This window comes from Leptonychotes weddellii, chromosome X (genome assembly GCF_054177405.1).
Source record: "Leptonychotes weddellii isolate Sample4059 chromosome X, ASM5417740v2, whole genome shotgun sequence".
NCBI lineage: Eukaryota > Metazoa > Chordata > Mammalia > Carnivora > Phocidae > Leptonychotes > Leptonychotes weddellii.
Genome location: NC_138385.1, coordinates 73,492,621 through 73,517,669, shown reverse-complemented (window position 1 = coordinate 73,517,669; position 25,049 = coordinate 73,492,621). Strand labels below are relative to the sequence as shown.

Genomic DNA, 25,049 nt, shown 5'->3' with positions numbered 1-25,049 from the left:
GTAGGCCTCCAAAGACGGCACACAGGATCGAAAGAACAGTGCTTAGAAATTTGAAAAGGAAAACACACACACGAAAACAAAAAAATTGGAGGTGACGGAAATGTGTAGATTCTTGATTGTGGTGATGGTATCACAGGTGTATGCTTATGTCCAAACTCACCAAAATGTGTCCATTAAATATGTGCATGTTTTATATATCAATTATACCTCAATAGAGCTAAAAAAAAAAAAGTTCAAAGAAAGGGATCATTAATATACTTGATGATCTCATTTAAACTGGTCTCATTAGGATAGAAAGCACAGCTTTTGGTTCAGCTTCTCCACAAGCTTAGATGGCCTACTTTAGCCTTCTGTATTACAGCCCCCAAGCCTAACCCAGATTCCGGGGTCACAGTATGTCAGCTTGGACATGAGTGTCCTCGGTCCCCACTAATCTCACAAGATGGATCTAACACAGACTCATGCTTTTGCCTTCTCTTTTTTTTTCCTTTCTCCAAATTTTTATTTAAATTCCAGTTAGTTAACATACAGTGGAATATTAGTTTCAGGTATAGAATTTGATGGCTCATCAATTACATACAACACCCAGTGCTCATCACAAGTGCCCTCCATAATCTCCATCACCTATTTAACCCATCCCCCCCAACCCCACCCCCGCCGCCCACCTCCCACCCAGTTAACCCTATTTGTTTTCTATAGTTAAGAGTCTGTTTCCTGATTTGCCTCTCTCTTTTTTCCCCCATGTTCATTTGTTTTGTTTCTTAAATTCCACATATGACTGAAATCATATGGTATTTATTTTTCTTTGACTGACTGATTTCCCTTAGCATATTTTTAATACTCTCTAGCTCCATTCAGGTCATTGCAAATAGCAAGATTTCATTCTTTTTGATGGCTGACTTACTCAGCCATCCATCGGGACATTTGGGGTCTTTCCATAGTTTGGTTATTGTTGATAATGCTGCTATAAACATCAGGGCACATATATCCCTTCAGATCAGTATTTTTGTATCCTTTGGTTAAATACCTAATAGTGCAATTCTTGGATCCTAGAGTAGTTCTATTTTTAACTTTTGGAGAAACCTCCATACTGTTTTCCAGAGTGGCTGCACCAGTTTGTGTTCCCACCAACAGTATCAGAGGGTTCCCCTTTCTCTGCATCCTCACCAACACCTATTGTTGCCTTCCCTAACTTGAAATCTGATTGGCTTGTGACATAGGTTTCATTGAAGGCAAACCGTATTTTTCATAAGACTACAAAACTGAAGTTGCTGAAATCATTATTTTAGACAATATAATATTTTAAACATCAGACAAAATTTTAAGTCTATTTATTAAGCCTTTCACTATGTATTCAGGAATTCCAATTAATAATACCATATTTATACATGTCTCCCTGCCACTGACTCATTCCTGACAAAATCGGAAGAAGAAATAGGATTCTTTTTCCACAGCAGCCTTCCTATGGGCTGCTACAATTGGGGAGAATAAGCCAGAAGGGGGACAAATACTGTAACTGATCATTGCAGTGTCCAGGTAAAACTGCTATAACTTGGCAACATGAGCCCAGGCTTTGTCTTCAGCTTCTCCTTTCTTTGGAGGATTTCTACATGCTTGGGTCTGTCTGAAATCCTGAGGAAGCAGTTAGAGAAATCTACTTATGTGAGAGGTTAATTTGGCTCCTGGGAAAGATTTTTCATGTGGACGAAGAATCATAAGGGCAGTTTGGTCAAAGACAGTAGCCAGTATCTGAGGGAAAAGAGAAATTCTAAAAAAAAATAAAAATAAAAAAATCAATTACTCTAGTTGTGACTCATTCCTCCAGTCCAGCCTCCAAAAATTCATGCCTAAGCCCCAGCATGAGGAGGCTCTAATAAAAGAATGAATGAAGAGTTAATGTCTAAGGCCATTGGTATGATAAGACATCAACCATGTTAGTTTCAGTACCTTTGCTGGTAATGGCAAATGGCATGGCATTATGGGCTCATTTCTTCCATGCATCCTAGATGCTCTTTCCTTCTGTTTTAATGTAGAATCTGATTATCTAAAGCTATCTCATTCATCCAGGGAGGTCAAATACATGGTGTTCAGAAAACACCCTCCCAATCACAATCCAAGAACAAGGGCCCTGAGGCGGGGTGACCTCAGAAGGACACCATTAGAGCAGGGCTCAGTGATACTAGAAGTGAGGGCTGGCCATGACCACCTCTGCAAAGACTCTGTGGGCACAGCAGTGGCAGGAGAAACAACATGCTTATTGGTAGGCATTACCACAAGGTACCACCTTGGGAAGAAGCAGTGAAGGGAAGAAATGATTACCTAATTTAACTGTTTGAAAGAAAAATGATGGGCAATGGAATTAAGGATATATAGAAGCCATACACAGAGTCTAGCCTTTCACCATGTGAGGATGCAACATGGAAACTGTGAACCAGAAAGATAGCCTCACCGGACACCGAATCAGCTGGTGCCTTGATCTTGGACTCTCCAGCCTCTAGAATTGGAGGAAAACAGAAAAAACAACAACAACAACAACAAAAACAAACAAAAAACAGATAAAAATCTCTTCTAAAACAGCTACTTAATATAAAAAAAAAAAAAGGCAAGTTGAAGTAGAGAGTCAGAATGAATGTACTGCTCACCTCAAGGACCAGATGCAAGAGATAAAGGCCAAAACCAGCACGGAAAACTGCTGCCTGAAGAGAAACACTGAGCCAAATATTTCTCAGACCCAGAACAAACGTAACAACACAGAGGAACTCTTATAGGACTGAGACTGAGAAAGTAAGGTTAAAAACCAAAAACGAGAACTGGATTCATATGGAGATTGAAATGTTCCTTAGAAAGGAGTTGCAGAAACTGGCGGAGAAGATAGGGTTCTTTTTTTTTTTTTTAAGATGTTATTTATTTATTTGACAGAGAGACAGAGACAGTGAGAGAGGGGAACACAAGCAGGGGGAGTGGGAGAGGGAGAAGCAGGCTTCCTGCGGAGCAGGGCTCGATCCCAGGACTCTGGGATCATGACCTGAGCCGACGGCAGACGCTTAACGACTGAGCCACCCAGGCGCCCCGAAGCTAGGGTTCTGGAAGGAGAAATTCGATAGGGACACAGAAGTGAAACAGAATGAACTAGATGCTCTCAAAGCTGCAAAGTCTTTGACTTAGCACACCTACAAGACCTTGCAAAGACGCTAGGAGAATACAAACAGGTCATGATTAAAGATCATATAGAACAGGAAAAGACCAGGAAGGAAGTAGAATGGGATGACTTGGAATTGCACGGCATTATAAACCTCCAGGCATGGTGGCGAGGGGCTGTGGCAAGGGATGAAATTGGTGGCTTCAAAATGCCTAAGCAGGACAAAGATGATATCAAGGATTCAAAAGGAAAAGGAAAAGGCAAATGGAGAGGCAAGAAAAGGTATCTGAGTCATCTGTGTTTTCTTCTGGTATTCTGGAGAGGACAAGGAAAACTTGAAAGCATAAGAAACATTTTTACCATCACAGATAACTCATCTATGGTTGATTCTTACTTGGATATCCCCCCCCGACTTTTTTAAGATTTATTTATTTATTTGAGAGAGAGAGAGAGAGAGAGTGGTGGGGAGGGGCAGGGAGAGAGGTAGAGTCTTAAGCAGACTCCTCGCTGAGCACAGAGCCCCACTCAGGGTTCAATCTCACAACCTGAGCCAAAACCAAGAGTGGGACTCTTAACTGACTGCACCACCCAGGCGACCCCCACCCCCGCACTTCTTTTTAAGTAAGCTCTATGCCCAGTGTGAGCCTTGAAGATCAAGAGTTGCATGTTCTCCCAGGTGAGGCCTAGTTATTTCACTTTGCCCATTATATTAGTTTTCAAAGCCTGAATAGAATTATATCATTGATAGGGCTTCTTGATATTTTGAAATAATTTGGCCAAGTAGAAGTATTTCTAGGAACCTTGGGAAGATTCTTCTTTGCTCTTTATCACCAGGAAAAAAAAAAAATAGTCCATGGGTTTAGTTACAGTGTTGCATTAAAGCTTCAGGAATTCCTATAATGTCTTTGATTCTGATTTCAGTCAACTCATCTACAGTGAAAAAACTGTTATGAGTAAAATGAAGTATTCAGAAGGAATTACAAGATGATGTTTATTTTTTAAAGATTGATTGATTGATTGATTTGAAAGAGGGCGAGCACAAGCAGAGGGAGTGGCAGCAGAGACAGAGGGAGAAGCAGGCTCCCCGCAGAGCAGGGAGCTCAATGCGGGGCTCGATCGCAGGACCCTGGGATCATGATCTGAGTGGAAGACAGATGTTTAACCGACTGAGCCACCCAGGTGCCCCAAAAGATGATGTTCATAAAGTACCTAGCATAATTGAAGTTTAAGTAAAGGATGGTTCCTAAAAAACCAACCCAGAGATTAAAAAATATTTATTAAGCACCTGTGTAAAAATAACAGGACAACTGAGCTCTATCATTTTTACCACCTGTGTTAAAGATAATACAACTATGCCTGCACCTAAGAACCCCACTGTGGCTCTTCCTTATCGTATTCTTTTTCCTTTCCTCTAGCAGTCACCACGGTCTTAACATTTGTGATAATGATTTCCTTAATTTTCTTTATAGTTTTTTAACTTAAGGATACATTCTGATGCAATATAATTTCTTTTGTCTTGTTTTTGAAACTTTTTATGAATAATCCCATATCATTAGAATTTTTGTGACTGTCTTCTTTAGCTCAACATTATGTTTGTGATAGTTGGATACAGTTGTTTTTCCTTCGTTTTCATTTCTGAATAGTATTTTCTGGATACAACAGAATTTATGTAAATATATTTAAATGTGTGTGAGAGAGAGACTCTAATAATCTATCTGTTCATGTGGTAGATTACATAAATTGATTTTCTTTTTTTTAAGATTTTATTTATTTGAGAGAGGGGGAAGAGCAAGAGAGAGAGAGAGTGTGTGTGTGCACACCAGTGCGGGGAGAGGCAGAGGGAAAAGCAGGCTCCCGACTGAGCAGCTGAGCCCAGTGCAGGGCTTGATCTCAGGACCCTGGGATCATGACCTGAGCTGAACGCAGACGCTTAACCCACTGAGCCACCCAGGTGCCCCATAAATTGATTTTCTAATGTTTTATCATCCTTGTACTCCTGGAATACTGCTAATATAGCAGGATGTATCATCCTTTTAAAATACTGTTGCATTGGGTTTAGTATCTTGTTTAGCAAATTTGCATCTATACTCATGAGTGAGATTTACCTTTAATTATCTCTTCTCATATTGTCTTTGAGTGGCTTTGAATATTGTAAGGGAGGAAAAAATAATTTTCCCTCTACCATTCTAACTTCTCAACTGGAAACCCTGTAATGAAAGGCAGATATGCAAGAGGAAAACAAACAGAAGTTTATTAACATGTCTACCTCATGTATACATGGGATAGACCCAGGGAAAAATGAGTAACTCTCAGAGATGCCTTAGAACTCAGACTTAAGGTATTTACCCCAGAGATATAAATGTAGTGATCCGAAGGGGCACCTGCACCCCAATGTTTATAGCAGCAAGGTCCACAATAGCTAAACTATGGAAAAAACCCAGATGTCCATCGACAAATGAATGGATAAAGATGTGGTATACATATACAATAGAATATTACACTGCCATCAAAAAAAAGAAAGAAATCTTGCCATTTGCAATGACGTGGATGGAACTAGAGGGTATTATGCTAAGCGAAATAAGTCAATCAGAGAAAGACAATTATCATATGATCTCACTGATATGTGGAATTTAAGAAATAAGGCAGAGGATCACAGGGGAAGAGAGGAAAAAATGAAACAAGATGAAATCAGAGAGGGAGGCAAGCCATAACAGACTCTTAATCTTAGGAAACAAAATGAGGGTTGCTGGAGGGGAGGGGGGATGGAGTGACTGGGTGACGAACATTGGGGAGGGTATGTGTTGTGGTGAGCACTGGGTGTTGTCTAAGACTGATGAATCACAAACCTGTACCACTGAAACAAATAATACATTATATGTTAATTAAAAATAATTAAAAAAAGAACTCAGACTTAAATACCATCTTCACGTAAGGACAAAAGAAATACCTGTTTCTTCTTGATTGAGTCCTCCTTCTCTTCCTAGTACAGAGGGAGATACTCTTACATATGGAGATTTCCCTTATACATGTAAGTGTCCTCTATAAAAGAGTAAATTCTACTCTGTTTTCAGAGCTTCTCCTGTGTCTGCTGATTCCCAAAATAATCAGCTTGAAGTAATCCTTATGCCAAGAAGAATATTTTGGGGTAGCATATTCTGCCACCATTCAATATCAAGGTTATACTGGCTTCATAAAATAACTTGGGAGTATGTTTCCTCATTTGACTGGGAAGAGTTTGTGTAAGATGAAAATTATTTCTTTGTTAACTATTTGCTACAACTCCCCATTAAAGGCACCTGGACCTGGATTTTTTCAAATTTTTAGTCATTTTGGTATTTTACAGATACACAATATATTTCTTTTTATATATTGTATTTGGAATTTACTGGTCTTTTTTATTCTGTAGATTATTGAATTTACATCATTCTGGAAAATTAAAAGCATGATCTCTTCAAATATAAACTCTGCCTAATTCATTACCTCTCCTCAACTCTTTGAACCTTGATTAGATATTCTTATTTTATCTTTTATGTCACTAATCTCCCTCTTTTATTTTCCATTTCTTTTCTTTTTACTTCATTCTGAAATATGTTCTTTGACTTCTCCACCATTTCACTAATTCTATGTTCACCTAGGTTTAATTAACTAATAAATCCATCTATTTAGATTTAACTTTCAATTATTATATTTTTATTAAATATACTTATCCATATTGTATAGGTTTCTGTACCCTGCAAATTATTTCAAGGTTATCTTTTATTAAACATTTTCTATATAGTGTTTTTGAAATTTGTTTCTGATAATTTCAGTATCTAAGTCATGGTTAACGGGGGCATAAATTTCTGGGGTCTATTTTTTCTAATGATAGTCATTGTAATTTGTTTCTTTTGCGTTTGGCTCTGTCTATCTTTGTACTTATTACCAGCTGCTCAGTTTTTGGAAAATTGTTTACATGAGCTCTTTGATGTCTAGCATGAATATGATTCATACAGAAAGGATTTGCATCTACTTCTGCTCAATACATGATGACATTATCAGTCCTCAACCACGTTAATCTAAATTCTTGGCTTGAAGCTTTTGTGACCCACCAGATGATGTAGGTTGTAAACCATGAAAGGCCTGACTCGTGCTTACAACTTTTTGGAAATGTTTTAGGAACTTCTTTATTCAGCACCAGTACTCTAGAGTCAAGGGACTGGGACAAATATACTTCTCATTCAGCCTTTATTAAACATGTCTAGTTTAAGGAATAGAGGTCTCTTATCAGACTTTTACACATGGGTAGATGCTGGGATTTATTTCTTTCCCCAAGCCCTACAACAATATAGAATGACCTCAAAACAATGGAAACTTCAGTGCTCTCCTAGTCCTCTGATTTGGTCTAACTTAGATTTGGCTTCACAATTTCTGACATGTCAGTTCTTTATTACTTTTAAGGACTTTAAACTTTAGATTTTTTCATTGTTTTTAATGACCTGCTATATTACCCAACCACCTATTTATAGTAAGGATGGTTTGGCTTGGGAAAGCTGAATTTTATTATGATGATTACTTCAGACAACATTTCTAGATAAAGTACAATTTTGAAGCTTTTTGCCTCTTCCTACTATTTGGGGGGATGAAAAGATGGTGAGGTATTTGGCTAATGATGTGTTTGTTAATGATAGTGATATATGTATACATTTGGACCAAAGGAAGAGAATGCTGTTGACTATATTCATGCTGATAAAATTTGTTGAAATGAAATATTTCATATTAGTATTATATGTAATTTTCAATTTAAGACTGTGGAAATTGGTGATGAGGTTCACAACATGCTACTTCAGAATACAGCACCTTGGCATACTGAATATTTTAAGCTGAAGGAGTGTGAGAAAACAGCAGAAGCAGGAACCTCACTATGGACAGGAACAGGAGCTCACTATGAACTCCTTCTTCCCTAGTACTTCTTCCCTGAAACAGGTCACAAAATCTTCATGTACGATGTGCCATCCCCATACCGAGAGGAAAGAAGCATCCCTACCACTGAAGACAAAGAGATGCCAAGAAAAGTCCTAACAAACAGACCATGCTAAGTTTCTTGCTAACTTTTGCATACTCCTTAACCTATCACAGTCCTCCATGACTGTCCACCCTTCATCAAAACTAGCCAAAAAAATACACAGGCCTGTTTCTTTGGGTCTTCATTACCTTATGGAAGGTTTGCCTGTCACGTAAAAGTTATATTAAGTAAGCATGTATGCTATTCTCCTTTTAATCTGTCTTTGTCAGTTTAATTTTCAGACACAGCCAGGGACCCTAAGAGACTTGAGGAAAATGTATTCCTCCCTACAGGTCATAAATCTTTCAAGGGCAGAGACTAGGTCTATTTTGTTACTTGATTCCCCATAACAGCTACCACAGAGTGGAAATCAACAGATATTTACTGAATGAGTAAATTAATAAAATTGGTAAAGAATTCCATTATGCACTTGCTGCTACCTCTACTGGCTACCATTAAGATTTTTCTTTTTTTCTTTTTCTTCTGTGGGGTAAATCAAAATCAATCAATCAATCAATCAATCAATAAATCTGTGTAAAAACCTCTACTGTCTTCTGATATAATCTAAGATTTATTGGTGAGGGGGGTGGGGTAGAGGAGGACTATAAGCAGTTAAAACACCTCAGGAGAACAGAACAAAGAGAAGAAGCTTTGTAGGTGTTCTTTGAAATTCTGATTAGCCAAGGAACTCCTGCAAGGAGATTTGGCCTCTGAAAGCAGGATTCCAGGTCCTTACTTCCCATTGAATAGGTAAATACATGTGAAAAGCATATATTAAGAAGGAGAAGCATAATCGTAGGAAATGCTTTATTTTAACGTTCTTTCTATGATGAGCCACACAGACATATACTATCTCTACTATTTATACAAAATACTGTTCATTCGCTGAATGATATGTCTGCAGATATGTCCAAGAATTAATTTGCCTTCCAGGGGGCTCACATACGCACGAAAGGGATGATTTCTGTACATGAAAAAAATCAAAGTAGAGAGGTTGAGAGAAGCGAAAATTTTTCTGCTTGGGGATGAGTTCATGGGAGAAGTGGGGAGGTGATAGATGTATGGGTATGTTGATATATTAGGTTTTGTATTCCTTTGCACACATTTTCTCTTCCTTGACTGTTCTTTTCACATATCTCCATTGTTTGGAAAAATACGTAGTTTATAAGCATGTATAAAATTTCTATATTTTGCTTTCTGCAAGCTTATAAGGAAACAAAATCAAAGATTTCTCTCTACTTCAGACTATTTGTAGGGGAGTAAGGAGGAACTAGGTAATCTCTGTTCAATAAGATACAACAAAAGAATAAGCAAATAAATAATACAGAACCTCTGATTAATATCTTTACCATCCTGACCAATGGATTGATGTGGAAAGGTAAAGAATGCTGCAGGTGTGAATCTCATCTAGGCCTATTGGAAAATTGCCAAGCATTTTATTAGCAGTGGTAATTATTTTCCAGATTTTTGAAATATGTTATGTAAAAATGATTCTGCTTTTCACACGAACAATCTTTCAAGATCTGCTTTTGAGGGGCACCTGGGTGGCTCAGTTGGTTAAGCATCTGACTCTTGATTTCAGTTCAGGTCACAATCTCAGGATGGTGGGATTGAGCCTGGTATCAGGCTCTGCACTCAGCGGGAGTCTGCTTGTGGATTCTCTCTCTCTCACTCTCTTCCTCTCCCTCTGCCCCTCCCCACCCACTGCCCGCTTGTGCTATTTCTCTCTCTCTCTCTAAAATAAGTAAATCAATCTTTTAAAAAAGATCTGCTTTTGAAAAAAAGGTCTAATGTATTTTTGTGCTTATTTTGTTAATTAAATTGTTCAGGTTAGTCGAACATATTTTACATTTAATACAGACAGTAGAAATGAGAGATAGGATCACTTAAAACAATGGCCAGAGATAGAAAATATATGTAGATATACTAACTCATGTATACACATATATCTACCTTTCTGTTTATATGTTTATTAAAGTAAACATGAGTTCAAAGTGATGACTCTGAGTCTAATCCAGCACCACAAGGTTGATTCTAATCTTCCCCCTTTACTGACTTATAACTTCTTTCTCCAACAGTGAGAAACCTGGACCTCATTATCTACCACAAGGATTAACAAATGTTTACCAAAAGGTGAAGGGGCCAGATAGTAAATATGTTAGAATTTGTGGGCCACACTGTTTCTGCCACAACTCTTCAGCTTTGAATTTCAATTTTAAGTAATCTCTAGACCCAGCATGGGGCTAGAACTCATGACCCAAGATTAAGAGTTTCATGTTCTACCGACTGAGCCAGAGATGCCCCTCATGTGTCATGAAGTACTATTTTCCTTCGATTTTTTCTGCCCTTTATAACTGAAAAAAAAGTTGTTTGCGGGCCATCCAAAAATGAGCTAGATTTGGCCCATGGGCCCCAGTAAGCTGATCCCCATTCTATAATTATTTGTTCAATCCTAGTGTTCATGTGGTTTCAGAATTGCTAACCTATACCTCTGAGATAAACAAATTTACCAGTTAAAGAAGTTTTGTATAGAATTCTTTTAGCCGTTGTCCTACAGTCAACGTGTTATTTCCAAAACATTTACATCACCTCCTTTCTTCTCCACTCCAGTGTGATGTCATTCCTGGAAATGCGGGTTTTTCATTGGCCATGGTCTGCATTTCAACCTGGGACTCCACAGCATCTTGTGTTGTGTTTTGTTTTTGTTTTTTTTTTTTTTTTGATTGCACACATGAAAAATCACACTTTGTGATGTAGACTTCTATATGTTTTGGTAAATGCATAGAGATGTATCCACCACCATGGTACCATGGAGAACAGTGTCATTACCTGAAAATATCTCTCCACCTTTTTGTTAATAGCCAGCCCCTTTCTCAACATCCATTCTATAGAAATTATTAGTCAGTAACTTTATGGTCAACCCCCCCAAACCCCTCAAACCCTGGCAAATACTGATCTGTTTTGTTGCCCTATAGTTTTGCCTTTTCCAGAAGGTCATAAATGGAATCATACATGTAGGCTTTGGGATTAAATTCTTTTATTTAGCCTAATTATTTAGGATCATTATGCCCTTATGAAGAATTGAACCCTTTATCATTATAAAATGATATCTCTATTACTGCTAATATTATTTGCTGTGAAATCTGTTTTATCTGATATTAATAAAGGCTCATTGGCTCTCTTTTGACTGGTGTTGCCATTAATTTTTTTTCTATCCTTTTACTTTAAATTTACTTATAGACAGCATATACTTGCGTCTTGCATTTTTATCCAATCTGGCAATCTCTTCCTTTTAATCAGGACATTTAAACTATTTACATTTAATGTCATTAGTGATATACAGGTTTAAATCTATCATCTTGTTAATTCATTTCTATTTGCCCCATCTGGTCTCTTTTCCCTTTCCAACTATCTTTTGATTTTATTGATTTTGGGAGGAGTCATATTTTTTCATTCACTCTGCCAATGTCTTTAAATTGGTGTATTTAGGCCTTAACATTCAAAGTAATTATGGTTATATTCAGGCTTAAGTTTGGAATTTTATTAATTTTTGTTTGTTTGTTCTCCATCTCTTCTCTCTCTGTTTTCTTTTTCCTGGCTTTGTGTGGGTTACTTGAATATTTTTTAAAATTTCATTTTGATTTATCTACAGTACTTTTTAGTGTATCTCTTTCTATAGCTTACTTGGTGGTTGCTGTAAGGATCACTATATATATTCAAGTAATGTGTTATTTACCCATATTTTTGGTCTTTCTGGGTTCTTTCTTCCTTGATAATGTTCCAAGATTCTTTCTTGTATCATTTCCCTTCTGCTTAGAAAAATTTCTTTATCCATTCTTTTGGGGTAGTCTCCTGGTGACAAGTTTTCTTCGTTTTCCTTCATCTGAGAATGTCTTGATTTCCTCTTCACTCTGAAGGATATTTTCAATAGACACAGGATTCTGGGCTGACAATTCTTTTCTTTCAACACTGGAAAAGTGTCATGCCACTTCCTTCTGGCCTCCATGGTCTCTGATGAAAAATCTGCTTTCATTTGAATTAGGAAAGTATTTCTCTCTTACAGATTCCAAGCTGGTTTTGTCTTCAGTTTTCAAAAGTTTGACTATTATGTGTCTTTATGCAGATTTCTCAGGGTTTCATTCAGCTTCTTGAATCCATATGTTTACATCTTTTGCATTAGGGAATCATCAGCCATTATTTCTTTGAATACCTTTTCAACCTCACCCTATTTCTCCTTTCATTTTGAGATTCTGGAGATATGAATGCTAGATCATTTCTTATAGTTCCACATGTCCCTTAGGATCTCTTTATATTTTTTATTCAACTTTCTCTCTGTTCTTCAGATTTTGTAATTTCTATTGTTTTGTCATGAAGTTCGCTGATTCTTTCCTATGTCTTCTTCATTCTGTTGCTGAGTGCATCCACTGAGTTTTCTATTTTGGTTACTGTATATTTTATTTCCAAAATTTCTCTTGGGTTCCTCTTTATATCTTCTATTTCATTTTTTTCCTTAAGATTATTATTTATTTGTTTTATAGAGAGAAAGAGAGGGAGAGAGAGCAAGCACGAGCAGGGGGAGCTGCAGGCAGGGGAGAAGCAGGCTCCCTGCTGAGCAAGGAGCCAGAAGTGGGGCTTGATCCCAGGACCCTGGGATCATGACCTGAGCCAGAGGCAGACGCTTAACCAACTGAGCCACCCAGGTAGCCCGTATATCTTCTATTTCTTTGTGAAGACTTCCTGGGTTTTTTTGGCAAAGGTCTTCTATTTTTTCATTTGTTTTGAGGGTGTGATTGCTCATTAAAATACTTTTATGATGGCTGCTTCAATATTCTTGTCAGATAATTCTAACATCTATGTCATCTCCATGTCCGTATATGTTGATTATCTTTTCTTGTTCAGTTTGATACCTTGGTTCAAGTGATTTTCAGTTGAAGCCTGGATATTTGGATATTATAAGATTTGGGGGGCTCCTGGGTGGCCCAGTCGGTTAACTGTCTGCCTTCGGCTCAGGTCATGATCCCAGTGTTCTGGGATTGAGCCCCACATTGGGCTCCTTACTCAGCGGGGAGCCTGTTTTTCTGTCTCCCTCTGCCACTCCCCCGGCTCACGCTCACTCTCTCTCTGTGTCAAATAAATAAATAAAATCTTTTCTAAAAAAAGATTCTGGATCTTTTTAAAAAATTTTTTTTTTAAAGATTTATTTATTCATTTTAGAGACAGAATGAGAGAGCAAAAGCAGGGGGAGGGACAGAGGGAGAGAAAGAGAAAATCCTCAAGGAGATTTCCCGATGAACACAGAGCCCCACATGGGGCTCAGGGGACCCTGAAACCATGACCTGAGCTGAAATCAAGAGTTGGCTGCTTAACCAACTGAGCCACCCAAGCGCCCCTAAAATCTTGTGTTTTATCAGGCCTCTTGTTACACTGCTTAGGTGAGTGAGGAAAGTGCCATCTTGTTACTGCCAGGTTCTCTTCTCTACTCAACCTCTGCTCACACCTGGGGAGGAGGGCTCTTTATATTGTTAGGCAGAGGTAGGAATCCAGGCTTCCCATTTTGGCTTCTCTGATACCACCATGGCTAGTAAGAGGAAGTTCACCACATGGCCTTCACTGACAATTACAAGAGATTTACCTTGTTACCACTAAGTGGTGGTAAAAATCATGACTCTCCACTAGGCCTCCTCTGGCACCATGCCATTGGGAGGGGTAGGAGATGTCTAGTTACTTCCAGGTGGAGATACAGATGCAGGCTTTTCACATGGCCTCCAATGACACCACAAAGGGTAGTGGACTCATTATCAGTGAATGGTGTGAAAGTTCTAGTTCTCCACTAGGGTCTCTTCTGACACCATCCCAAGAACAAGGGGGTGGGATGCTTTGTTACCACCAGGTTGAAGTAGAAATCTAGGTTTTCTATGTCTTTTCCACTCATGTCATGTGGTGGAGGAAGGAAGATTTGGGGAACCTCATTATTACCCTGTGGAGATGAGAGTGCTGGCTCGCACCTTAGGCTCTTCTCATACCACCCAGCAGGGATGTTGGGATTTCTCATCATAATCTGGAAACTATTGTTTCATTATATTGGGTCCATTTTTTGGTTGTTTCTGACAGGAGGATGAATCCAGTCCTTGTTACTCCAGCTTGGTTAGAAGAAGAACTTCCTATTTTCATAATTTTTTTTCAGTTCAGTTTAAACAGTATGCCAATCACTATATGATTAAAAATATTTTCAGGCAGGTCTAGTTTAGTAGGCATTTAATCATGAGTATTAAACTACAGGCTAAACTACAGTTTGAACAATGAAAGCCTGTGAAATTAAATTTAGAGATAGAGGAAAAAAAGGAAGAAAACGGTTTCATTACATACCTAAGAAAAGTAGATTATTAAAAACAATACTGCAATGTTCCAAGAAAATAATTACTATCCGATTTTTGTTAAAGGTTTTACTCTATTCTACATAATTAAATCTTGTTCCAATGATATTGCTCAACAGTCTAGTTTCATAAAGGCATCTCCTTCTAGAAAAAAATAATCCTGGAAATTCTACCTCTTGAGTTCCCTATAAGTTGAGTCTCCCAAGTGTCTGACTACAGTGGTAACATTAACATATATCCATGAGCTCATTCCCTCAAACCCAGCTATATTAAAACAATCCAGGGGCGCCTGAGTGGCTCAGTCATTAAGCGTCTGCCTTCAGCTCAGGTCATGGTCCCAGGGTCCTGGGATCGAGCCCCACATCAGGCTCCCTGCTCTGCGGGAAGCCTGCTTCTCCCTCTCCCACTCCCCCTGCTTGTGTTCCCTCTCTCGCTGTCTCTCTCTGTCAAATAAATAAATAAAATTAAAAAAAAAAAACAATCCAGAGTCTCTGCTAAAGGCTGTTTTTTTCTTTGTTTTTTGTTTTGTTTTGTTTTGTTTTAAAATAGGCTCCACGCCCCATGTGGGGCTTGAACTCACAAGCCCGAGATCAAGAGTTGGATGCTCTACTGACTAAGACAGCCAGGCACCCCTCTGCTAAAGGCTGTTTTACCAAATCTCTTAGGTTATCTTTGATATTTCCTTCAGAAATATTTGCCAATCTGTAACTTATGGCTTTGGTGTTAGATAAATGGGAAGTGAGAGCAGAAATCTCTGATTGAGGAAAAGACTGTCACTTTATTCCAGGAACTGTATCTGAGTGAAGAAGAATGAAGGATCTTATCAAGATACAGTTCTGAAGCATGTAAACCTCCCTATAACATTTCATACCAACCTAATTGAATATTATAAAGTTCTGGTCAGCAGAGGAATTGCTGAATCTAAAGCACCTTAGGATCTCTCCTATGAAATGTATGTCATAATCACTAACCACTAACATCTGCTAAGAGGTTTTTATACCTGGGCATAAATGTTTTTGAGAAGTCAGTTTATTGATCATGTGTCATCCCTTGCATAGGAATAAAACTGGGAATCTACACCTATTATAAAGATTAAGCAGTATTACAAATATCTTTGTATTATAGCACTTGCCTTGCACAAAATTAACGAAGGGGAAATTGGGCTGCTTCTTTGATTTGACAGTTTTCTTCAGATTTTTCACCCTAATAAAGAACAACCTTACCATTCTGTTGAGCCAATTAAGAAGATAATGAGCATACCAAGCAAAGCTAATTATTTCTAACATTCCTTCTTGCTCAAGAGTGCCAATTTATCAGTTATAAGATGAGAAAAAATCCTTTGGTGCTATCTAGCAGCTGTCTTGGGAGCAATGAATATGGTTGGGGTGCCAATAAACCCTTTTCATTTGTATTACTCTGATTTTGAGGTCTGAGCTCAGAGGAAAGAAACATCATATGAGTTTTCAGATGAGAATACAATTGTTTGCGGACAAGGCAGGTCCAGAGAATAGCAATACCATATAACAACTATAACAGAATTATTTGATAATAAACATTAGAAATTCAGTTCTTTATGTCAGTGTTTTACAGTTGTCTATAGTTATGGAATTCCCAAAAGCATAAACTAGCATAAAAATTTACTTTTTTGAGAATGCACAGTCAGGTTGTATGAGGCAAAAATCATTTGCCATCTAGGTAGGTAGAATATACTGAAAACAACTAACTTTTTATTGCCTCACATTCAGAGCAAACAATACTCTAATGACATTTTATTTTGTCTTCTGAGCTACCAGTATTTCCTCGCACTTAAACATAAAATTTCTTTTTTTTAAGATTTTATTTATTTATTTGACAGAGAAGGAGAGAGAGAGAGAGTATGTGTAGGGGGAGAATGAGAGAGAGAAGCAGTCTCCCCGCCGAGCAGGGCTCCATCCTAGGACCCTGGGATCATGACCTGAGTCAAAGGCAGATGCTTAACTCACTGAGCCACCCAGGCACCCCAAACATAAAATTTCTTAATAAATAAGTAAAGAGAAGAAACTTATACATATATAATCATACTAAAAAATGAAAGATTATAATATTATTTGAAAATTTAAACTTTAGCTTTCAACCTTTATAAAAATAGTACTTCTTCTACATTGACAAAGATGTTTACATATAGCTGAGATTATATAAATTAAAGTTATTATTGGTGATCAATTACTTTTGCTTTTATTTATCTCTATTCACTTTGATTTCTTTAAAAAAATTTCCAGGTAACCTAAGATTATTAATTAATTACACCAATATTTTACAAAAGAACTTAAATTATAACTGCAAGATTCTGAATAAGTTGTAAATTAATTAACAATGCAATTACAGTTGACATTAAAAAAGTAACTTCTCAGAAAATTATAACAATGAAATTTTACTCACATAGTGTAAGTAGACTAAGGTTTACATATTTTAAAATATTGGCTGGTATTCACAAGAACAAAAAAAATAAATAAGAAGGATATTAGTTATTATAATTTAATTTAGTTCAGCATCTATGTTTACATTTACATATTCCTAAAATTTTTGTGTCAGTAATGATCACTTTCTTTTCCCATAAGACAGATATAGAAGAGTCCCAATTATTTAGATTATTTTGTAAGAAAATTAAATCACGTATTCTGTATACTTTATACAGAAAGAATGCATCTATCTTTTTCTAATTAATTAATTATTTTAAATGAGGATTCTTTTTTAGAGTGGTTTAAGGTTCACAGCAAAATGGAGAGGAAAACTGTGAGATTTCCCTGCCCCACAAATGTATAGCATTCCCCATCATCAACACTCCCCACCAAAGTGGCACTTTTTCTTTTTTAAGATTTTATTTATTTATTTGACAGAAAGAGACACAGCAAGAGAGGGAACACAAGCAGGGGGAGTGGGAGAGGGAGAAGCAGGCTTCCCGCGGAGCAGGGAGCCCGATGCGGGGCTCGATCCCAGGACCCTGAGACCATGACCTGAGCCGAAGGCAGACGCGTAATGACTGAGCCACCCAGGTGCCCCAAAAGTGGCACATTTCTTACAACTGGTGAACCTAAATTGGTACATCATTATCACACAAAGTCCATAATTTACATTATAGTTCAATCTTGGTGTTGTACATTCTATGGGTTTGGACAAACGTATGATGTGTATCCATCCTTATGGTATCACAAAGAGTATTTTCACTGACCTAAAAGTCCTTTGTGTTTTGCCTATTTATCCCCTCCCCAACCTCTGGCAACCACCGACCCCTTTATTCTGTCCATAGTTTTGCCTATTCCAGAATGTCATAGAGTTGCAGTCATACAATATATAGCCTTTTAGGACCATCTTCTTTGACTTAGTAATATACATTTATGCAACCTCTGTGTCTTTTCATGGCTTGATAGCTCATTTTTTCTAGTGCTGAATAAGATTCCATTGTCTGGATGGACCACAGTTTATCCCTTCACCTACTGAAGGGCATCTTGGTTGCTTCCAAGTTTTGACAATTATGAATAAAGCTGCTATAAACATCCATGTACAGGTTTTGTGTGGACATAAGTTTTTGATTCCTTTGGGTAAATAGCAAGGAGCACAATTGCAGGATCCTATGGTTAGGGTATATTTAGTTTTGTAAGAAACCTCCAAGCTGTCTTCCAAAGTGCCTGTATCATTTTGCATTCCTACCAGCAGTAAATGAGAATTCTACTGCTCCACTGGCATTTGGTGTTCTCAGTGTTCTGGATTTGTCCTAATAGGTGTGTGGTGGTATCTCACTGTTGCTTTATTTTTTTATTTTTTTAAAGATTTAATTTATTTATGTGAGAGAGAGAGAGAGAGCAAGTGTGCGCATGAGCGGGGGGAGGGGCAGAGGGAGAGGGACAAACAGACTCCACGCTGAGCAGGGACCCCAATGCAGGGCTCCATCCCAGGACCCCGGAATCATAACATGAGCCAAAGGCAGACGCTTAACTGACTGAGCCACCCAGGTGCCCTCGTTGTTTTAATTTGCATTTCCCTGATGGCATATGATGTGGAACATATTTTTATATGCTTATTTGCCATCTACATATCTTTGATGAGGTATATGTGAAGATCTTTGGCCCATGTTTCAATGAGGTTGTTTGTTTTCTTATTGTTGAGTTTTAACAATTCTGTGTGTGTATGTATAGTTAAAATTTTACTCAGTTTATTTAAAATTTTTTTAAAGTTGACTAATTTCTCTTATCCTCCACCCTCTGCCTCTTGCAACCACCAATCTGTTCTCTGTATCTGTGAGCATGTTTTTCTCATTGTTGTTGTTAAGATTACATATACAACAGATCACACAGTATTTGCCTTTCTCTGTTTGACTTATTTCACTTAGCATATGCTCTTAAGGTCCATCCATGCTGTTGAAAATGGAAAGATCTCATTCTTTTGAATAGCTGAGTAGTATTCCTGTGTGTGTGTGTGTGTGTGTGTGTCTGTGTGTGTGTGTCTGTGTATGTGTCCCATATCTTCTTTCTCCATTCATCCATTGATGGACATTTAGGCTACTTCCATGTTTTGGTTATTAGAAATAATGTTGCAATGAACATGGAGGTGCATGTATCTTTTCAGATTAATGTTTGCATTTCCTTCAGATAAATACCCAGAAGTGGAATTGCTGAATCACAAGTAGTTCTATTTTTAATTTTTTTGAAGAACATCCATACTGTTTTCCATAGTGGTTGAACAAATTTACATTGCCATCAACAGTGCACAAGGGTTTCCTTTTCTCCACATCCTTGCCAGCACTTGTTATTTCTTGTTTTTTTTTTTTTTCAGTAAAGCTATTCTAACAGTTGTAAGGTGATTTTGTGGTTTTGATTCGTGTTTCCCCAGTGATTAATAATGCTGTTTTGGTTAACAGTCTTTTATCAGATGTGTCTTTTGCAAATACTTTTCCAGCCTCGGCTTATCTTCTCATTCTCTTGATTTTGTCTTTAAAAGAGCAGAAGATTTTAATTTTAACAAAGTATAGCATATCAATTATTTCTCTCATGGACTGTGCCTTCAGTGTTGTATCTAAAAAGTCACTGCCATACCCAAGGTCACCTAGAATTTCTCCTATGTTATCTTCTATGAGCTTTCTAGTTTTGTGTTTTACATTTGGGTCTGTGATCCATTTTGAGCTAATTTTTGTGAAGGGTTCAAGGTGTGTGTCTAATTTCATTTTTTTTGCATGTGGATGTCTAGTTGTTCTACCACCATATATAAACTATCTTTACTCCATTGCATTGTCTTTGCTTCTTTGTCAAAGTTCAGTTGAGTGTATTTATGTGGGTCTATTTATGAGCTCTCTGTTCTGTTCCATTGATCTATTTGTCATTCACTAATACCACGATGTCTTGATTCCTGTAGCCTTATAGTAAGCCTTCAAGTAAGGTAGTGTCAATTCTCCAACTCTGTTCTTCAATATTATGTTGGCTATTTTGGGTCTTTTGCCTCTCTATATAAACTTTAGAATCAGTTTGTCAATATCCATAAAATAATTTTCTGATATTTTGATTGAGATTACATTGAATGGATACGTCAAGTTGGGAAGAATTAACATCTTGAAAATATTGAGTCTTCCTATCCATGGACATGGAATGTCTCTCCACTTATTTAGTTCTTTGATTTCATTCACCAAAGTTTTGTAGTCTTCCTCATATAGATCTTGTGCGTATATAGTTAGGTTTATACCTAAGTATTTCATTTTGGGGTGTGCCACTGTAAATGGTATTGTGTTTTTAATTTCAAATTCCACTTGCTTTTTGCTGTTATTTAGGGAAGTGATTGACTTTTGTATATGGACTTTGTCTCCTGCAACCTTGCTAAAATCGTTTATTACTTCCAGGAGTTTTGTTTCTGAATTCTTTTGGATTTTCTACAGAGACATTAATATCATATACAAAGACAGTTTTATTTCTTACTTCCAATCTGTATACTTTTTTATTTCCCTTTCTTGCCTTATTGCATTAGATAGAACTTCCACTATGATTTGGAAAATGAGTAGTGAAAGGGTATATTCTTGCCTTGTACATGATCTTAGTGGGAAAAATTTAAGTGTCTCACCATTAAGTATGATGTTAGTTGCAGTTATTTTTGTAGATGTTCTCTATAAAGTTTAGGATGCTATAACTATTTTTTTAAACAAATTTAACAAAATAGTTTGTGTATGATTTATGATAACCAAGAGTAATAAACATTTATAATTCTCTCATATTTATTTGTTACATAATACTAAAACTATTCTAATTTTGCTCAAAAGTCCTCATTTAGAACATTTTCTTAAAATTGGCATTGATTACAATGTTCATTCCTTTGTTTCTTATCTTAGTGACCTGAAGGTCAGCCATTACCTAAAACTTAATTGTTCCCTTTTGAGCAAGTTTTTTCTTTTTTATTTCTCTCTTTTAGCGTATAAATTCTTGAGACCATTTATTCTAAATATACATAAGCTAAGTCCCTAGACTAATTAAACATGTGCTCTATTAAATATGATAAATTTAACAAGCTTGTTAATTTCCCTCTAGATTAGGCAATTTAGTTTCACAAAACTACATGACTAAGGAGGTGGACCCCTTTATGCTCCTCCGGGATTCCCTCTCATTGAAAGACATGCCCCAGCTGCTAGGAGTGATGTAAACAGGAAGCCTTCAGCTGTCTGTGGTATCTCAGCTGCAGGGAGGCACGAAGTTACCACTATCCCGATCCATGTGGAGATTTAATGTGTGGCCATCTTGCCCCAACAGGGAATAACTCTGAAGGGCTATTTTAACTCCAGAGTGCCCCCATAGGGTTGCCTAAGGCATCTGTAGGGCCTGCATTACAGTTTGGACTTCTCCCTCTGCACAAACATGTTTTATCCCCCTCCCTCTCACAGGTGTTGATCTCTTCATACCTGCCTGCTAAACCCTACCCCTGGATCTACTTCCAGGAGAACCCAACTTGCAAAAGTAAGTAGGTAAGTAAATAGTTTGCATTTGATAATACTATTTATAGCTACAGAGATAATTCCAGCTCTTAGTCTATTCCAGCCAATCCCTCAGGTCACTTGCCCAACACACGAAACTCTTTTTCTTTAACATCACAGAATAAGATAGTATATTTTTACGATAATAGTTGAAAAGATTTTCTGTTCCTTCTTCATCTGAAGATAGGTATCTCTGCTTGGACTAGATGTTCTCATGGTGCATACAAATGACCAATTCCTGCAATCAATTACCTATAATTTGTCAAAGGTATTTCAAATGAACAGGTAGCTCTATATCTAGAATCTCTCTGGTCACAAACACAAAGAATTAGAAATGACTATTTGGAGACATATACCAACATGTAAAAAATTGCCAAGCCAATTATGCAATTTTAGCTAAAAGAAAAATGAAAATAAGACACAAAGTCCTTGCCAATGAAACACAGAATAACTTCCTAAAACCAACTTAATAAATGAGTACTTTCATACCCTATCTTTGCAAGGGCCTTTGGTCATCCCTTATTAGCATAATGTAATACACTGACCAAAAGCCTATGACATCAAACTCAACTCACCTTTCCTCCAGTCCTCTGACATCCTTCTGACATCAAATGACTTTTCCAGGAACTTGAAGAGCGAGGATGGGCACATTCACTGTCCCCAAACCATGGGGACATCCAATACTCTAGCTCCAAACTCCCTCTCCATGTTTTCAATGTCATTCTTAGTGTGGTATTACTTGATTCAGGGCTGTTCTTTCTTCATTCTGGTAGGTTCTCATGAGTTGAGCCATCCTGGTAGGACCTCCAAATTCTTAAGAAAAACAAATGTGACAAATTCATTATGTTAATGTTTTACTTAAGTTTCATTCAAGAGACAAGGCCTCTAAATCTGCCAAGCAAAAGACTTTACTCTTGGTAGAGACACAGGAAAAAAAAAAAAATTGATTAGGAAATCATTGTTAGACCAGATACAAGAAGAAAAAGAATGCTTAAAGATATTTAGACTGCTACATGATATGTAGATGGATAGGTTAGTATTTAACATCTCCAGTTTAAGAAATTTCATTTAGGTCTATCAGAGTAGTCCCCAAGCATATTATCATATCATAACTTGTCTAAAAGAGTTTGGGAATTACATCACACCAGGTTCAAGTCAGTTTTTCTCCCTTACTCCTCTGTAATCCATCCATCAAGATTCACCTCAATAGTTCCTTTGGAGAAGAAAATGGCATTCCAGTGTGTAGGTGTGGGATGAGTGGAGAGATATGACTTTGAGGGTGGAATGCAAATACATCATAGACGGAGGTGGTATGGTAATGCAGAAGTCAGGATGAGATCTACCTAACTCAGGTGGGCATTGATGAGTAGGGACACCCAGGAACAGGATTCCTAAGATAATGAAACAGTTACATGGAGCCTCCATGTTTTCTCAAATGGGAGAACTAATGCTCTTTTCTCCCTCATTCATATTAACTTGGTTATTGACTGGCCGGGAGCCCTTTGTTCATGTACCTTCCAGGCCTGGATCAGCCAGGAAACATTTCTGGTCTCATGTTTTTGTACCAGAAAGGGGCAGCTATTTGGGTAACTGTGGGTCTCCGGTATATTTGTGATTACAGTACAGATTTTCTGATGTAGCAAGACTGATGTACTAAGGGCGCCTGGGTGGCTCAGTCGTTAAGCGTCTGCCTTCAGCTCAGGTCATGATCCCAGGGTCCTGGGATCGAGTCCTGCATTGGGCTCCCTGCTCGGCGGGAAGCCTGCTTCTCCCTCTCCCACTCCCCCTGCTTGTGTTCCTGCTCTCACTACCTCTCTCTCTGTCAAATAGATAAATAAAAAAAAAAAAATCTAAAAAAAAAAAAGACTGATGTACTAAAACTCCACTGAAGTGGAGAGTAAGTGGAGCTCTTTTATCCTTTACAATTCAGCAAAGTGCACCTTTTGCATGATCTCTTGCTCCAAAGGGAGAAGTGAATGACAGAGTACTTTAGAGGTTCCAACTGACTACAGAAAAAATATGAATGATGACAGTGGACAAAAATCCAGACTAACGAGCCCACTACTAAATTTTATCTACCTTCTAGCTATAAATTGGTATTTTTTAGAGGACAATATGGTAACCACAAGGCATGTGTGGCTACTTGAATTAACATTTTTTAATTTAAATTTTAGTTAGTTAGTGAATATAACTTGAATTTAAATTTTAACTAAAGTTGAAAAAAATTTTTTCATTGCTCAGCCACACTAGCCACATTTCAAGTGCCTGAAGGACACACATGGCTAGTGTCTACCATACTGGGCAGCACAGATTTATAGAACATTTTCATTATTGCAGCAAGTTCTATTGGAAAGTGCTGCTCTAAATGATAAGGAAGCATCTCAAAAAAAAAAAAAATCCCTACCAATGTGCCCACCACTAAATGTCTTATGTTTATACATAAATATACACATACAGAAGATATACATATATGTACATACCCATACAAAGTCTATATAACACAGTATACTTTAATTAAAAACAAACAACCCACTCTAAATTATGATAATTCAATGTTTTAATATACTTCCTTCAACTTGCATATGTTATTATATGCTCTCATACTTTTATATGCCATTTTGTATTCTTCTGGTTTTACATTAACATTATATCAAACAAACATTTCTACATAATTTTAATTATCATTTTAATGCCTGCATAATATTCCATCATTTTGATGTGCTATAATTTATTAAACCATTTCTCTAATGTTAGACATTCTCATAGTGCTCTTTCCTTTCTTTATCCTGATTAAGGTTACAAGGCATTTTCTGTGTGTAAATGTTTCTGCTGATCTCTTGTACTTCATACCTCTTTTATTCCCATATGCTTTATAAGAGATATCCCATTTAGAGACTCTATAGTGCCCAGAATATAAAACTGTCTTTGACTAATTTAATACAACACTCAAAACAAATAGTTTATGGAAAGCAGTGGATTTAATAGTTATTTCGAATGTGTGCCTTTGGCAGATGACCTTGATTTAATTATCCAATTTTCATTATGTCGTAGCTTTTACTCTCTTATATTCTGTAATGCTTTTGACCCTAGAGAGAGTCTCTAGAAGAATAGAAGTCATGTGAACCAGCAGAAATAACTGGCAAAACCCATTTTAATTTCACCTGCAGTCTCAATTACCCCCACCCTCCAAACAGAGTTATACTCTTGATAGAGGTAGGGAACCTGGGATCTGATGGCCCAGGAGTATCTATTCTATGCCATGCTACTCCCCAGTTTCCCTCTATTTACACTTAGAACTAAGCTCCAGCATCCCACAGACATCCTTATGGCCTCTTATCCAGACCTTGAGTCTGCCTTAAAGCCCAACAAAGATTAGGGTCCTTACTGCTTTCCCATTTTCTTTTCAATTTATGGTCTCCAGAACTAGTGCTTGCTTTACCTTTTAAGGTGAATTTTAGGAAGGGCTCAGGGTCTCAGCCTTGAACCTAGGGTTTGTGGGTATAACAATCACAC

The 25,049-nt window shown here is 37.4% G+C and overlaps 1 long non-coding RNA gene across 1 annotated transcript in view; it reads right to left on the bottom strand.

Annotated features, from left to right (window-relative positions):
• Positions 1–25,049, bottom strand: part of LOC145717866 (uncharacterized) — a 483,779-nt gene that overhangs the window by 168,840 nt on the left and 289,890 nt on the right. Inside the window, exon 7 of the long non-coding RNA XR_014141354.1 lies at positions 22,112–22,349. This is a non-coding gene — a long non-coding RNA (uncharacterized LOC145717866). The remainder of the gene's footprint in view (positions 1–22,111; positions 22,350–25,049) is intronic.